Raw genomic sequence first — 13,563 nt, 5'->3', positions numbered from 1 at the left:
TAGTTGCATTAATTGAAGAAGAAACAGCATACAAGGTAATTTGCTAACAGTACCCTTAGAGTTATGAATAGTCATATTATATGTGCATCTCATTTACATAAAGTCATATAGCAAGTGAATCTGAAGACGATGAGCATTCATGTTACTGTGGATCGATCATTACTAATAAGAAGGTGTTATTAATAAGAGAAGGGATATACCTGTCAGCAAACTAAGAGTATTAGAGGTAATTTTGTCATTATTTTTAACTGGTCATATATTTTTAATCCAGAAGACACTAAATCTTGCTGAACAAAAGCAGCAGAAGAAAGAGGAGACATCACTGTGTTTAGAATAGGGATGATAATAGAATGAATAGTTTTAAAACAATTCTCACTCGAATGTGAGAATTCTTGCATGAATGAATGAATGTGTACTTCAGTTATAAAGAGTGATTTTGTAGGTGGTTAATCATGCATTCAGGAGTAAAATTTGAGGGTGTTCAAAAGATGCTGTGAAACAGATCTATAGAATATGCAAAAGAAAGAAACTGATGGGACTGGACATCCACTGAGAGATCAAAACTTACTGAAGAAAGTGGCAGTGTAGTATGGGATAAACAAATAAAGAATGCATTTGAGTTAGTCTTTAAAATTCTGTCATATATATTTCTGCCTTTCTGAAATGTAGATATATTGTCAATCAGTACAGGTAAGTAAAATATGAAACTGGGAAAAGATGGTAATAACGGGAAACTAAACAGTTATTTTGTAAATAACATATGTATATGTTGCTAAGAAGTGGAGTTTCAAGTCGTTGATCTGATTTTCCTCTCAACATATTGTAAATATAGAATGGAATCATAGAATCATTTAGGTTGGAACAGCCTTCTAAGATCATCGAGTCCAGCCTTTAACCTAGCACTGCCAAGTCTGCCATAAACCATGTCCCTAAGCACTACATATACATGTCTTTTAAATATATCCTGAGATGGTGACTAAACCATTTCCCTGGGCAGCCTGTTCCAATGCTTGACAACACTTTCAGTGGAGAATTTTTTTCTTAGTATACAACCTAAACCTCCCTGGTACAACTTAAGACCATTACTTCTTATCACTTGGTCCTTGGGAGTAGAGACTGACCTGTATTTCACTACAACCTCCTTTGAGAGGTCTACAGAAATGACTAAAGCAAGGCAAGATAGCCACACTTAGTAACTATGATTGTTTTCTAATGGCCAGAATGGAATAACAAACCCAGACTTACACTAAACTAAAACTTACTCACTTGTCAACTCTTCTGTATTTTTTTTCTCTAGTGGGTTTTCAACTGAGATTACACTTTTGAGAATGTTTCCCTTTACATAAATTAAAAGGTTAAATCATATTATTTCTCAAAATTAACCACGAGTTAGGACAGTACAGGTAATTGCGGTCACATGACTAACTACATTTATTTTAGGGAATAACAAAAATTACTTCTCCAAAGTTGTTACTTACTGCCTTCATAGTAATGCTGGGTAAAATAATGATGGATTAATTGATCCCTGTGGTGATTTAAATGAACACATTTTATTCTGCATTGCAGGAGCCTAGAAGAACACAGTCAGTTACCAGTTTGAAGGACAGTCACTTTTTAAACCATTTCATTATGATCACAAGCAGTTGTATAAACATACCTTAAAGCAGTTTTTAACTGTTCAGAGAATTTCACTTAGAAGAGTAAATGCTACATGATTTGTCAATGATAAGGATTCATAAGTAAACTAAGAATAGAGAACATAAAATTACAAAACCAGAGAAATAGTTATTAATCTTAGAATAGTAATATGTCACTGTCTTTAAGTGAATTTAAAAAAATATTAAGATTTCTATTCCAAATCCAAAATCTGTTCCCACAACTTCTCCATTTGCAATAATTGTCACTTCTCCCAAGAAATGCATAATTCCTTTATACCAACTGTTCCCACGATGGCTATAGATGACCCTTATTTGAAAAATTTGTCAACACTTTCTTTCCAAAATAATGTTCAAGAGAAATGGTGGAACTAGATCTAGTACAGTTTTGGCAGTGGCAGTGCACACATTTGTGTGGCTATGCCATATTCCACCATTTGGAAGCCCATTCATTTGTAACATTTGCTAATCCACACGGAAGCTGTTTTAATCAATTTTAAGTGATAGCATCTTACTAAAATCAGTATGTTGTTTTGTTTTGATTTAAACACTTTTGGCAGTGCTTCTGTGAATGAGAATTCTATCCATGGAAATTCTGGTGATACAAAGAAAGGACATTTTTTCTTAGCTAGACTCAATAACAGGTGCTGTCTTTTTTTTTTTTTTTTTTTTTTTTTTTTTTTTTTTTTCCCTTTTGCTATTATCTTGTTCCTTCTGTGACTCAGAACCTTCTCAGAGCTGGCTTGCTTTCATGTTCTGTTCAAAAAATATTCAGTTTCTTGTTGTTCTTTTATTTAACATTTATTTACAATCTGAAGTACAAGCTTCTGTCAAATTATATATTGGAAAATAACAACAATGGAGATTGCAAAAGAGGCTATAAAAACAAACAAACAAATCTATAAATTTACCACTACACATATATTAGTAAATTAATTTAGAATTAATTAGATTTAACAGAGTCAATGGAGCTGGTATAAGATGGTCAATACTGATAAGCATTATCACAGTCACTAAAGTGGTTTTGGACTGTACAAACTAGAATTCTCAGAAACTAGTTCAGGAATTAGCATAAGTCAAGAAACATGCTCAATAGGTACATTGGAAATAGCCGCTGTTTTAGAGGATAAGAGCATTTAGCCATATGGATGTAAATTGTGACATGCCATTTGGTCTTAGTCCCAGAGCCTGAGAACAGGTACTAGGACATTTTATATATGTCCTAGTTTTAGATATGACCATATGATACTTACATTTCAGTTTACAGGCTCCTTTGAAGAAAAAACAAAACAAAACAAAACAAAACAAAACAAAACATATATATATATATATATATGTTTTCAGAGGTGTTTCACCCTTGAAAACCTTTTAATATTTGACAGAAAATGAACAATTTCTAGAGTTCTCTTAAGAATTAAAAGCAGTAAGGATAAAAGTAGATTTATAACACCACATCATCAAAGAAGTTATCTTTAGAGTAATGTTACAAGTTGATATGGCCTTCTCTAGTATCTGAATAAGCAGCAATCTTAATCAATGTCAGAAGACATTGGGATGTAAAGTGAATACAGAAGAGTCACTGAATATGAAGGAAAAATTTTGGTTGGTTTAGTTGAATAATAAGCATGTTTTTTTGATATTCACCCACGATTCATAGTATGTATTTTGTAATGTCACTCTGTGGCTGGAGTTAAAAGGAGTTATTTCTTTTCATAATCTGACTCATAATTTTATTCCTTACTTTATTTAATAGGAATACATACTATCCCCATAGAATGTAATTTTAAAAATCAAAACGTTTTGTCTAAATAACAGGGTATCAGGTGATTTTAATTTCAAGAATCCTGTCTGATAATATTATTTACCTTCCAAATGACATTTTTTTGTAATCAGTAGAAAAGTGGGTAAGTGGAAAGTAGAAAATATGAACTGTACTACACATATAAGCAGTTTCATTTTGAGGAATAAATAAATAACATACCATTGTTCAGATTAACACTAGTGGTAACAAATGTAGTAATCTTACATTTGTATATTAAAGTTTTGCTATTTTAGAAACAAAGTGACGAACACAATACTGATTTGAGTGTTTAGGAGGTTTTTTTTTTTTTTTTTTTTTTTTTTTTTTTTTTTTAAATGTATTTCTAAATGAATATTTTCCTCCTGCAGCCTACAATAACTGCTTGAAGTACAGAACAACAAATTATTTTAACATTAAAAATTTTTACTTTACAGTTGAAAAGTAGAAGTAAAAGTTCTGTTATGAAACTGTATCAAGACAAAATAGTCTAGAAATTTCTCTACATCTCATTCACACAGAATTACTTAAGGAATAAATCATGTTGCTCTTCAAATGAATGTTACTGAGACTGAGTATTAAAACAAACAACATAGGATGATTATGTCTATCACTTTTTCTCTAACTCATAGTCTCATTGCCCTTTGGGTAAAGATTCCTGTTTGTACTGCTTTCATCACTTATGGATATATGCACACAGAGAATCATTTCTCTGTTTTCAGGTGTGTCTCATTTAAGGACCCTGTCCTCATAGAGGTGTCTTCTGTTGCTTGGGGTGTTATTTAGCATTGGACTTCCAGTACTTTCCAGTACCATCAATACTTCCCTTATTTTCGATTCTCAGTAGATGGCTTTGTAGACTGTATACTTCCAGTTTAGGAAGGTTTTTTTTGTTTGTTTGTTTGTTTGTTTTTTTCCACAAGAATTAAAATTTCTAGTTGCAACTGAGATTCTTGTGCCAAGTGCCTTGTTACATTCGTAAAATAAGCAGAAATTTTGACATTACAGATGACAGTCATTTCCTCTGTTGTTCTCCAGACATGGAAGATGCTTGGGCAGCTTCTGACTTCATGATCAAGTAGAAGAATCTTTAGTTGCGGGAAACCTAACAAAGAAATTCATATATAGCAATACTGAATCTCTGAATGCTATTTTAATTTCTAAGTAACCGTTAATGACACTGAATCTTTATTTGCTTTGCATTATGTTGTATCTCAGAATACCACAGTAAAATAACTTGTTTTTTGAACAAGTTATTGTAACTTTTATTTTTGTTATTGTAACTTCAGCAAGTAACTTATTATTGTATTTTATTTTTATTATTGTAACTTCAGCAAGAAGTTACAACATTTCCTGTGAAATTATTTTATTTCTTTAGAGGAATTCTTCAGCATTTAGGAGCAGAGCAAACTCTTGTATATTTCTATTGCCCTTCTTTTTGAAAAGGAAGGCTGTCGGATATATATATATACACATATATTTTGTAAATATGTTTCTATGTGTCTTACCAAATTAAAGATATTTTAGATTTATTTTTTTTTCAATCTACTTATTCATTCTTTCATTTGAACTGTATATCACTCCTGAGAGAAATTCAAAAGATATCCGGAGAGGGTTCTGGGCAAGCTTGTCCCTGCTTGGCCAGGGGGATTGCACTAGATAACCTCCGGAGTCAACATGTCCCTTCCAACTAGAACTATTCTGTGATTCTCTGTCTGCATTTTTTTCCTATGTAAAATTTTTTGTAATTCAAATAAGAATATTATAATTGCATGAGCAACTTAAAAACATAGTCTTCTGTCCAAATAAGTGTTAAAATTGAAGTTCAAGATCACAGAGTGCTTCAAATTTTCCCTTTCTACCATGTAATACAAAAGCAGTAACTGTATGGACACTATTTGTTTTTTAAATATTTTACCATATAGTATTATATGTTGAAGTTTCACATAGTTGTAATTGTTCTTGTATACAGAAAGGCTTTCCTACTGTGATTTCTTTGATTTTACCTAATTAACTACATTACATTTTTTAACCCTTTGACCACAATCTTTTGTCCTCTGATAATGTCATAGATTTCAGTGTCATGAGATCATAATTTCTGTCGTAGTGAATATATTATAACTTCATATTTTGACATAGTGACTTATCAGTAAAATTATACATAAATGACATGGTAAAATTATAGAATAGAGATGAGCATTAAGATGAGTCTAATCTTTTCTCCTCAAAGCTGAATTAGCTACAACTAGTTTTGACAAATGCTTGTCTGCTTTTTTAAAAAATGCTTACGATAGAAAGTCTATAATTTGTCTAAATAATTTATTCTAGTTATTTATAACAGCTACATCTGGTTATATGTAAATTAAATGTGTATGTAAAATGGAGAAGTGCTGTATAAATTGAGTTTGACAGTTGGATTACAACATATAATTAATAAGGAGGTATAAGTAACAAGACTTCTGTGATGGCCAGACTGTGTGTCAAACTGTCCAATAGGAGTTACATCTATATCTCTCTCTATATATAGAGACATGCTTGAACTTCTGTAGGAAGAAACCTACAAAAAAAGAATTTTGCTGTTTCTGATGAGGGGAGAGGCTTTTGAACTGGAGAAAGTTCTAACTGATAGAATCATTTTGGTAACCTTTTGAATAATTGTCTTATTTGCCACAAAGTTTTGCATATCCTGTTTGACAATCAGCCTGCAGTTGTTAAATGGAGGTAAGACAATCTTTCATTTAATAATCTTTAAAGCTACAAGGGCATTACTGTCAGCTGTGTTTTTGTTTTGTTTTGAAGATAAACAACTTCATATTCTCAAGATATTTGAATTTTAATTTTTGGAGACTTCCAAAGCCTAGAATAGTTTGAAGTGATCTGCAAATTGAATGGTGTACCTATATTTTCTGTGCAGTTAAACTAGATGATCTTTGAAGGTCCCTTCCAAGTGAACTATTCTATTCTATTCTATTCTATTCTATTCTATTCTATTCTATTCTATTCTATTCTATTCTATTCTATTCTATTCTATTCTATTCTATTCTATTCTATTCCTGTTCTGTTGTAAAATGGTAAATATATTGAACAGTATTGAAGTTAAAATAAACACTGTAATCGTGCTCAGCACTTGTTCTTGATTCATTATAATAACAGCTGAGTACAGTTTTCCAACTATTTATACAGTCACCTTGCAAAATTATTTTGTTTGTGTGTTTGTTTGTTTCCTTCACTATAAATTTCTAGCTCATTTAATAATATGTACCAGGTATTATCTGAAACAGACATTATTTCAACTGTACTTGTGAAATGTGGTATACTATTGAAGGAAGTTTTGTTGTTACAGCATGATTTCTTGGCTGATAATAAACACCTTTTTATTTTATCAAGATATTTTTCCTCAACTGGAGTTAGATAGATGTGGCATTTTCCCTCCCTTTTAAAAAATAATGAGTATGTTTGCTCTCATCTGGAAGATCATTTATTCTCTTCCTGCTTTCAAAGATAATGCTAACATGAGATTTCTTCAGCCATTTTTCTAAAGTAGTCTGCAGAAAATTTCATCAACCTGATGAAATTTCATGTGACTTATCTAAGTAACATTTTTTTTCCTATTGTATCTCAGTGTCTTTAGAACTCGAGGTTATTTCTGTTAGATGTCTGTTCATTCATCCTTAATGGAATCTGAAGCAGGAAAGGTGTAAACACTTCATTCTTCCCAACATCAATAGTGTTTGGTGTCCCTAGAGTAATGACTGAATTCTTTCTTGGTTACCCTTTTGCATCTGATAAACTGACAGAATGTGTTAGGTTCTTCCTTTGCCTTGGCTATTCTGGCTATTGTTAATTTACTGCAGGAAAGGGAATGAATACCAGCCCATTGGTAAAATGGAAAAAGACTACTTAAAGTTAGCCATTTCTAGAACAGATTAGTCTTGAAGATAATTAATTAAAGATGTGAAAAAAAAGGTCTAGTGAGTAAATTAGCATTACAGGCAATGAGGAGTAAAATTCTTTCCCCTGTTCTCTCATCCACAAGTATAATTGATCTCTCTGACTTTTCCCTAAGTTCATTATTACTATCTCAAACATCTGTCTTGGGATGGTATGAAACAATCTCTGGTTTTGTTACTGTAAACAAAGGTGAGAAGCTGTCATTTAAACAACTACAATTTAGATATCAGAATTAAAGAAATTGAATCGTGTCCAAAGTTTCAAATGTGTCATTGTTTTATTAAAAAAATAAATAAAAATATATAATGAAAGGTAATGCATTAGTGCAGCTGTACACAGAAGGTAATTATGAAAAAGAAATAATATTTATTGCTCATCGATTTTATTTGTTCTTTTATTTGGAAAGTACGATCTCTGAAAATGGACAGATAAATATAATTACCAGTACTGCAAACTTTAGTAGCACCATTTCTAGTATTGTGATATATATATATATATATATATATTTTGGATGTAGTTTTGGTTTGGTTTGGTTTGTAATCATCTCAGTACACAGTAGTTTCACATTAATAATGGCATTATTTTCTTAGAACTGCAATTCTAAAATTTTATCAAGACTTTTCTAGAAAATGAAATTTCTAGTTCTCTATTGTTTTGTTAAATATGAAAGCAGATCATTTATCTGTGCATATCATTTTCATTTAGGTTTAATGCTAAACATCTATATATGATAATATTCAAGAGATATACTATATTTAGTAAATATTCTGAATTTAAGATTTATAATACCAAAAATCTGAAATGAATTTGTAGAAAAAACATTTGATGTTATATTGTGGGAGCTCATAATTAATTTATTTATCTTGGAAGTATGAAAGCTTTTTCTGTCTTTTTCTACACATTGTTATTTACCACAGCTTTGTCCTAAATGAATGATATGTTTCACAATCACGATTTTGTGAATGACACACAGGCAAAAATGGATAAATTTGTCTGGCAAAGAAATTGCCATTTTATCTATCTGGAGAGTAATTCCTTCTTTAAACTCATTGAGCATGAGAATTTACATGAGGCAGTGGAAAATGTTAGGGGAGTTACCGTGCAGACTTTGCCTGAGCTATCGGTGTGTATTTGTCTGAGCTATTGGTATGTATTTTTGCAAATATATGAAATATATTTGTAAAATATGTACATAATGCTGACATCCATGAATGTAAAAAGGTGGGGGGGGGGGGGGGGGAGAGAGAGGTTGAAAAAAAAATCATTTGGATATCCCTGTTTTAGCAGAGTTGTGGGAGTCATCAAGTATACTGTAGATGTTCTGAACAATTTTAAGAATAAAACTAAAAAAATTCTTAACCTTCAAAAGTATGAAAACTGCAGCAAATTCCATGGTATTCTTATGAAAAGAGTTCAGAGTGGTCTTAAATCAGTTTTGTTTCATCTTTTCTTCATAATGTAGTGGCAAATAAGTTGAAATGCAATTTAATGAGGTATAAAACCATAGTCCAAACAAAACCAATTCTACTAGTATTATGTAATTTTCATATTATTCAGGAGACATTTGAACAAACTGCGTACCTAAAATAAAATAGAAACATACTCGAAATTATTCCACATTAAAATCTGCCACCATATGACTCACCTTTATTGTTCGATCTCTTAAATTCTAAATCACACCCTAGTAATGTCTCAAACAAAATATGTTCTAGAATTTAAATTATCTTAAACTGCAGTTCTTGAGATATAATGCTTATAAATTTTAAAAGTAGAAAATCTTAACTAATTTTTGTATTTGTAAATTTATTTTGAAATTCTGTAGCATAATGATTCTGAAGTTTGGGTTCATCTTACTGTACCTTACTGTACCTCATTTCCTGCATCACTTAATTTGGGCTTCTCATATCATACAGGAAAAGATTGTCAGTAAGGTATGAACAACTTGGGAGTGGAAAGCAATTATTTGTTGTCTAATACATGCAGTAGACAGATACCAATAGGCTACCATGCTAAGCATGTTTGCCATTTCTAGTGATTGACCCCTGAAGAATCTTGGTTGGCTTGGTAGTACTCAGATAGGGAAAAAAAGCCTCTGTGTTCTTTGGAACAAGCTGATCCTTACTACTGCTGAATTTCCTTCTTCTGATTTTTTGTAGGATTTATTAACATTTGGAATCTAATACAGAATCTCCGACCTGTTAACTGTCACAGTCTCCACACCTGCAATTCTTTCTTGCCTAAATGATAAATGCATTTATCTTGCATTGCTTTAGACCACTTTTTAATACTTAATTTTTTTCAGTGAAGGTGAACCGGTCAAGGCTTACATTAATGTATTGTAATTTGTTGTGCACACATTTGCATAGGAAGTTTCAGTTTTATTATATTACAAATTGTAGAAATTGTCAATGAAAGTAATTCTAATTACTAATGTGTATTAGCAGTAACGCATTTTGAATACTAATAAAAGTCTTCAAATTTTGTGTTTTAATATTTACATGAAATCTGTCTTCAGTGATTTCTGAAAGCTTGACTTCTTAACATTGGTATAATTTCTAAATTTGGAGAGAAATAACATGTTTCCCAGAACAAAATTGAAAATTAGCTACTCAGCAATAAATGTAGATTTTTGATTTGTGAACATTTATATTAGTGTCTTTAAAGATGGCTGCCCACTCACATTCTCAAGAGACTACCAGAGAATTTTGGTACTAGTTTCCTAAAAGCACAAAGTACATAATAATTAATCATAAATTAGATATCTTTGTTAAAGAGGCAGTATGTCACTCTTGAATAAACTGGCTCATATACCTCTTAATACTTAGTAAAATGTGCATTAAAATCAAATATGAATTTCAGATATAATTTAAACTTTTTTGTAGACCACTTATCTCTTTGCAATAGAAAAAATGTATTCCAGTTAATTGGAATTTATGTGAAATACTGTCCTGATTAAAAGTAAATTAGTATTCATTAACATTTGGCAATAAACATCTCTTGGAAAACACCCCAAAATGGCATTCATTTTTGTTCCCATAAGTAGCATGGGAAGTAATACATTGGATTTGTCTCATGTTTTCCATTTCATATATATAAATATAAAATTACAAGCCTCAGTACAGCAACACCTATCTTAGTTATCCAGGTTCAATATTTAATTTTTAATGTTGATTTTAGTATCTTATTTGAATTTATAAATGTATCACACAGTTGAAGATAAAGACTCCCACCCACAACAGTGAAAGTTCTGATAGCTGGAAATCCTAAATAAAGTAGGAATATAAATAACAACTCAGAAGAAAAGGACTTACCTGAAAGTGTCATCTGTTTGAGCTAACGTTGATCAAGACATATGTGAGTTAATTAGGCATCTTCATGGAAGAGTTTTGGAGCTGAAAGCTCACAAAATGGCAGTGGAATTTATGATGGTTTTGTTTGTTTGAACACTTGTTTGAACTGTTTGAACATACGTTTTTTAGGATATTTCTGCTGATAAGAACAAAAATGCAAAATTCACAATTTGATGGAATATGTTGAAAAACATAGCAATTTACATGTAAATCCAGGTCTTCGTTTTTTGTTTGTTTGTTTGCTTGTTTTTAAAATAAGTTTATAAGGAATTTATATATCCTAAGTGATTTTTTTCTTTTAATCTGCCTTCATGTTTGTTGTTTCTTCCTTCTTTATTTTTTACAATAACTATTTTGCTGTAATTTGATCACACAGTATCCTATTTTATCCTCTGTCCTGTACTGTATGAAATTTAAAACATTCCATATTCCATGTTTTCAATTATTTTCTTTTATTATTGAATACTCTAAAGGTCTACAGGAACAAATTCTTCATTGAACTTCATAATATTAAAAGAGGAGGATAGACCTTTAAGAAACTAAGATTGGAACTTTCATTTTATTTCAATTATTGTGGTAGAATTCTGTTACTTCTTTCTGAAAGTTTGTGTTCTTCCTTGTTTGCATTCATCATATATTACCCCATAAATTTAATGTCTTCTGTTCAAACAAATGTAGAATTCGAAGGAAAATGAGATGAATAAGCAGTGTTGTGGTTTAACCCGGCAGGTAGCTAAGCACCAACAGCCATTCACTCACCCCACCCCTCCCACTGGGATGGGGGAGAGAATTGGGAAGAAAAAATGTAGAAGCTGGTGGGTTGAGATAAGGACAGTTTAATAGGACAGAAAAGGAAGGGAAAATAATAATAAACAAATATACAAAGCAAGAGATGCACACAATGAAAATTTTCACCACCCACTGACAGATGCCCAGCCTGGTCCTGAGCAGCACAACCCCACCCCCATCCCAGCCAGCCACCCCAGTTTTATTGTTCAGAATGACACCATGTGGTTTAGGATGTCCCTTTGGCCAGTCTGGGCCAGCTGTTCTGGTTCTGTCCCCTTCCAGCTCCTTGGGCAACTCCAGCCTCCTCACTGGCAGGGCAGTGTGAGGAGCTGAAAAGTAAGCAGTACTCTGCAACAAACACCAGTGTGTTGTCAGCATTATTCTCATCCTAAGTCCAAAATACGGCACCATACCAGCTACTATGAGGAAAATTAACTCCATCCCAGCCAAAACCAGGACAGGTACTTATGATATAAGCATTTCTGTACATAAGCATGTAGAGAAAGTATATGATTTATACACAGACAGAGGTAGAACAGATATGCTGAACATTTTTATGCTCTCAAGTTTACTTGATGGTAAAGATGAAGGTAATAATTATTTACCATTCTTGAAGCAATAGATTCTACAGCAGGTGTAGCAGTTGACTCTCAGCTCAATAACTTATATTTGTTGCGGTTTATTTGTAGTTTTTCAAAGTAGGCATTACATATTGAAAGTTCTATTGAAAGTAGATCATAGAGACTCCATTAAAAACAGAAACAAAAACAAACAAACAAAAAAGAATAAGGAATTTCATGAATAGTTTTGAACAGATTTTTCTGTCTTCTTGCCACAGCACTATGTATCTGTATTTTATAGGCTTGTTGCTGATACTATTTGAAAAGAAGTTCAGTCCAGTAATGTTGTATGTATGTATGCATACATTATGAAATTTTAAGGAGACTAAGTGTCATTTAAGCACAATAAATTCAATATAGTAATTCAAGTTCTTCCTCAGATACCAGAAATGAAGTGAAAGACCAGAAAAAGATCTCAGGCATTGATTGATTGATTGATTGATTGATTTATGGTAGTTTAATCCATCTGTTTGCATGCACCATATTTGCTGATATCCTTTTGCCTGATTCACGTCTATCTGTTGGTCAGTCAAAGAAAGAAGCATCCTGATATTAGGAGTTATTAGGAGTACAAATTGTTACTTGTGTTTGGAGGAATCCTAAACCATGAATAGTAGTTGTGTGGTGTGTTTTTTTTTTTTGTTTGTTTGTTTTTGTTTGTTTGTTTTTTGTTTTTTGCTTTTTTGGTGGAGTGGAGTGCCTTTTCCTTATAAAGAATTATATAAAGAATTATATAAGTAGCTAAAAAACTGAAATCTGACTTGCATGAATTGCATGGCAAGGTTTGTGTCAACATGTTAATCTTGTTAGCAGTGATGGGCAGGTGAAGATGCTGTCAGAAGCAAGATCTAACATGGAGATACCACTGATTTGCCTGTCCAGGTATGTTCCTACAAGACACAGAGAGAACTCTACCCAAGCCATCCTGTCTCTAGGGTTGAGTACTGTGTTATGCTCAGCATGACAGGCTTTGTCTACAGTCCTACAGTGATCAAGTGCAGGACTTCCCAGCAGGTATCCCCAGGCAGCACTGGTCCCGAGATTAGCATACTTTGTTCTGCTTTTTTTTTCTTTATCTTGACCTTCCTTTATGCTATCTTTTTTCTCCCTTTCTCAGACCTAGCTCATACCAGCACTCTGTAATTACTTTTTTTTTTTTTTTTTTTTTTTCCTCCTGTTGGTCCCAGTTTTATCCTTATCCAAATTGGATATTTCCGCTACCATTACCAAAGTAACCTTAGCCTTGTAGGTTATTATTGACATGTCTACCTAGTTACTGCTGGCTTATATACCATCCCAAAGGTTCCCAATACTTCCAATTACCTGTGCAGTTCTCAAATAACTCTCCCTTAACTACCTATGCATACTTGCCATGCCTCTTGGTGCTGTCTAATTTATGT

Source organism: Anas platyrhynchos, chromosome 1 (genome assembly GCF_047663525.1).
Source record: "Anas platyrhynchos isolate ZD024472 breed Pekin duck chromosome 1, IASCAAS_PekinDuck_T2T, whole genome shotgun sequence".
NCBI classification, from domain to species: Eukaryota; Metazoa; Chordata; class Aves; order Anseriformes; family Anatidae; genus Anas; species Anas platyrhynchos.
Note: the sequence above shows the minus strand (reverse complement) of the source record.